Raw genomic sequence first — 5212 nt, 5'->3', positions numbered from 1 at the left:
AGCCATATATATGGAATGTCAAAAAAAGGCATGTTCCTTAGTTTAATTTGAGCCATTAAATTGTAGAGGGAAGCCAATTTAGGTGTTTAATTGTGGTTGATTATTTGAACATTATTTTAATCGGCTAACAATTTTGGTATCTTGATAACTAACGATTTTTAGCACACAACCTTTTCTATCTGTCTCTCTTTATTTGGTTGGAATTTTGTAACGGATTTTTTTTTCTTCTAAAGGTGAATCTTTAGCTCAAAATGAAAAAAAGGCATCTGGGGGATTACCCAGGGTAGATGGTTTGAATCCATGAAGATTCTTTTAAATACCATTTTTTGATTCGGGGTACTTGTGTTTTTCCTATGCAACCATTTGTGTTGTGTGTTGCATCACTACCTAACTAGAGCATTTTGTTTTTAAAGGAAAATAAAGAGATAATTTTCTACAACTAATATGGTCATGGTGACATGTTTCCTTGAATCCATCCATGTACTCAGAACTAAGGGCGTTAATCGGATCGATTTTGGTTTAAATGGTTTGGTTCAGTTCGGTTCACATATATTTTGGTTGAAATCATAACCGCATCATTTACTAAACGGTTGCACTTTCTGTAACCGCAACCATTTAGTAAACGATTTTGGTTTCCACAGTTTTTAAACGGTTTCAGTTTCACGGTTTTAAACGGTTTCAATTTTGGTTTATTCCATACGGTTTCTAAACGGTTAGCAATCGGTTTGCTAGTTTATTCACATGTTTACTAAAATTTGCTTTTGGAGCTAAACGATTCAATCTTGAAAATGTGAAATGCAAACCATTATGTTTTGTTAAAACACCCAAACAACTAAGCAAAATAAAACTTGAAACCATGGGTTAAACGGTTTGGTTTCCACGGTTTCAATTTGGTTTGAAACCACGGGTTAAACAGTTTGGTATGGTTGCAACCCGTTTAGCCAATCGGCCTGAAACTTGAAACCATAACCGAATCATATACTAAAAGATTTTGCGGTTTTGATGTAAACAACTCGGTTCTGTTTCGATAAATGGTTTCGATTTCAAATTCACATCCTTTCTCAGAACTGTCTCACAACCCAATTTTAATTTAGCCGCTGCCATTAAGAATGCTTTATTTGGTTAAAAAGCATCAAAATAACGATAAAGAAGCAACTTCTTGCTGGAGAGAAATCTTTTTCTAATCATTCTCTTATACATACTCCTTGTTGGGTCCTTTCTCTAGACAAAAACCATTGAAGCTCTGGAGATAGAAACCTTGTCTATTTAATTTGAGACTTACCATTTCTATATTTTCTCTTAACCTAAAGCGTCAACTTAGACAACACAACCATTGATTTGGTTCACCAAACCCCTTGAAGAGGAAGGTTTAATGGGTGAATGTTGGGACCCTTTATATCTAGGCAGAACCTTCGAAGCTCTGTGGAGTAGTACTAATCAGTAATCTCTAGAAAATGTTTAATTTTAATTAGTTAATGTTGCATCTCCACACCCAATTGTAGATCCATATGGATCAGATAGGAGTAATTGAATTGGTTTATGTGTTTTTCTTTGGTTGGTGGTGTTTGGCTAAACTAAAAGAAGCAAACTTTTATTCATTTTAATTAGCATGAGATCACAGAACTGCAAGCTTCTTTCGAATATTAGGGGACTCGAGGTTGCTCTGAAGAGCAGGAACGAAGCAGTAGAGAGGTCGAAGAAGGAGAGATGGTTTCCTGAAGAACAGTAACGATTCTAGAACTGCAAGCTTTCTTCAAAAAACAGTGGCAAAGAAGAAGATGGAGGGAATGTGGCAAGGGGATTTCAATTCGGATTTTAGGGTTTTAAGTTTTAACCTTATCCGGGTGGGTTAGGGTGGGTCAAGGTGGGTCAAAAGCTAGATAGTGCCAGGGATTATCTTTCAAGGGTTTTGGAAGAGAAATTTCAAACTTAAAAAAGAAATTTTGATAATCATTATCCCATGTGATTCTTTCACTAATTTCAAATCATATTAAATATTTGGTTATTAAATTTCATTTTGCTTTTCATCCAAATCTTTTTGCACAAAATGAAAATTACATGTAAAATGTATCTTTCATGATTTCTTTGTGTTTCTCAATAAATACAATGTGGTTTGGGATTTCTCATATTTTTAGGAAGTTTTCTAAGTATTTGCTAAGTATTTCTCAATAATATGCACGCATGCATGCATGCGTGCATTTTAGAGGTATTAAATAATTTCATATTTCTTTATTCTCTTTTCTGATTTCTTTCATTTCTGTTTTCCCCTTCTAATATTCCTTTCTTTGCTCTGTTTCTAAGATTTGGGAGAGTTGCACTCAAGCTCCTGTGAGTGTATGAGGCGCAATTATCTTTGTTGATAATATTGATTCTTAATTTAATTATTTTATGTCTTTTTGAGTCATTGAGTTTTGATGTGAAAATCGTCTATAGTCGCTACATTAGTGTAGTGAGCATCAGGTGGCTTGGAGCCCCTTGGGGCATGTGCTCAGATGCTCTCAGCCTCCTGATGCTCACTGCACCTCATTGCTCACTGCAAAGGATGTGGAATCCAAGTTTTATGCACTGGTTCTACTTAATTTGTCTATGAAAATTCCGGAATTAGAGGTAATTTTGTGAATTGTTGTTTCAAAATATTGTTACATATAATTGTAGGCAAACGTTATGTGCACGAGTGCACGATTGTGCATGGTGCACAACCCGTTGGATGAGCATGATTATGTATAGTACATGAACCTTCACTCTATCCAATGGTTTGGTGCACGGTGTGTACAAAAACTCTCCTCATAATTGTATTTTGAAAAAGTTTTATGTCTAAACACCAGTTAAGCCGTTAAGATTCTCTGATATTGGTTGTTCGATGGATTAGGGTTTTTGGCAATCTCCGTTTTAGTACCCGTAAGTCCAGTATGTGATGTTAAATGTTAATGGATGAGTTAAAATGTAATGAAAGTTTCTTTCACTTATAGGTTGACTGATTACATCTCACATAAATTGTCCTTATGAATGATAATGGATAAATTGTGAGATCACTCCTTTTGTTCAAACCCATTGTTTTTTTTTTTTTTTTTTTGTTAACCAAGGTGTCCGGCCAGCTTACACGCACCTCTCCAATTCACCTGAACCATTTGGGCAACCGGATGGGTCACACCCCAATTAGAATACTAGATTGTTCACCTTCTCTTTTTGTGAAATTCTGAAGGTTTAGGCAATTAAAAGCGACTTCTTGTCATTTCTATCCATTTCAGATTTTGACTTTGTTGAAATATGTCAACATATTGTAACACCAAACTTTCCTTGACCTACTAGGCATTGGAGAAGAAATATTTTAAAACAATTTACCATATTGGAACATCAATGAACTCGCTTTCTAAAGCCAAATAATGTACAAAATTGGACTTGATAGACCGTGTGATATATATTCAGCCAATCCTTAAGTTTAGCCTTTTCGATATTGGAACAATCATTTTGGAAACTGGGGTTGGGGGGCAAAATTTATATGATGTGCAATTCTTGTTAATTCACTTAAGTCGCATGCAAGTTGTGTCAATTCACAAAAATTGCATGCATCTCTACATGAAATTTTTAATTCTAAAAGGTTTAACTTCATGATGGAATTATGATATTTCAAAATTTAAGTTTATATACTCATGAAATGTGCATAACTGGTTTTTGATAAGAGGTTAGCATTTGTCTCCAATGTTTAAGTTTGTACTCATGAAATGTGCACAACTGGTTTAGAAATGAGGTTAGGATCTGTCTCTTACATGAATTAAGCAAACTCATTAACTAAAATGAATAATACCTCGGGTATAAGAAAGATTCTTTGATCTCTAATTTTGGTTTGATCCTTGTGTTTAATCAGTGAATTCCATTGAAGGTACATCATTCTCCACAATTCGTTAAAGGTTATGCTTAGTTTTGAAGAGCAAGTTACAATTTGAAGGTTGTGAATCTAAAACAATTGATAGGCAAGAATCCTATTCAAGCCCTCGCTCATAATGACATAAATTGTGGAGAATGCATTACCTTCAATGGAATTCATTGATTCGCCAAAAGGATCAAGTTGAAAACTAGGGATCTTAGAACATTGAATAAATCTTTCTTAGATCAGAGGCATCAGTAATCTCAACTGTTGAGCTTGCTTAATTCTTATAGAACACAGAAGCCAACCTCTTTTCTAACCTAGTCAGGCACATTTCAAGAGTACAAATTTTGAAACAAAATTTTTTTTTTCTGCAATTTATATCATTTCAATGTCTTCATGTGGTTCTGTCTCTGTATTTTTATCTGTCAATCTGATATAAGCATGTCTAAAGGGTTTATCTTTGGACTTAGGGGATCAAAACCTCCTTGGTTGTGTAGCTCCTATGCTAGCAAGGAGCCCATGAGGGAGTGCACATGGGCATCAATTTATGTCATTTCAATGTCTTCATTCTCTTTACTTTAAAGAATTGATATAATTTTTTCCATGATTTATTTGTGTTTCTCAATAAATGCAATAAAAAATTGATATAATTTTCCCTTTTTTTTTTATCAGGTTTAAAGGAAGGATATCAGAACAAGCTTTAGACAAGGAGCTGAGAGCCCCTCCCTCCAGGATCAAATCCTGGGAGGAAAGACTCTTGGCTCTTTGTCTAAAGTTTATCTGGATGACATCCTTAGACCATCATAGCTTCGCTATCAAATGCAGATGTTTTGACTCATACATAGCCTTTTTTGTTTATCTTTACAATATTATCATCAAAACTGTGTCAGAACATTAATGTTGTGAACCCAGAGAACAAGGGGTATTGGCAATGGTGGCAATGCTCTCTCTCTCTATGACCTAATATTCCTGTTAATTTTTATTGTTTGGTACCTTTCTTCTTTATCTTATGGATGATCATTTATTTATTTTTTCCTTTGTTCCATATGTCCATCCTTGATATGATTTCTAGTTTTGCCCCATCTTTTTGGTATCCCCTATATTGAATATTAGTCCAGATCAGTGTTAATTATTCGGCCGAACCGAATTTTTCTAAATTTTATCAAAAATTCTGACTGAATCCGAATTAAAAATAAAATTCGGTAAAATTTACGATTTTTTCAAAAGTGAATATAAAACGTGAATAATTCGGACCGAATCCGAATTAAACCGAATTATTCGGTCCACTTAAACAGTATTTAAAAAAAAAACCCAAAAAAAATAATAACAAAAAATAATAATAAA

This window comes from Macadamia integrifolia, chromosome 8 (assembly GCF_013358625.1).
Source record: "Macadamia integrifolia cultivar HAES 741 chromosome 8, SCU_Mint_v3, whole genome shotgun sequence".
NCBI lineage: Eukaryota > Viridiplantae > Streptophyta > Magnoliopsida > Proteales > Proteaceae > Macadamia > Macadamia integrifolia.
Note: the sequence above shows the minus strand (reverse complement) of the source record.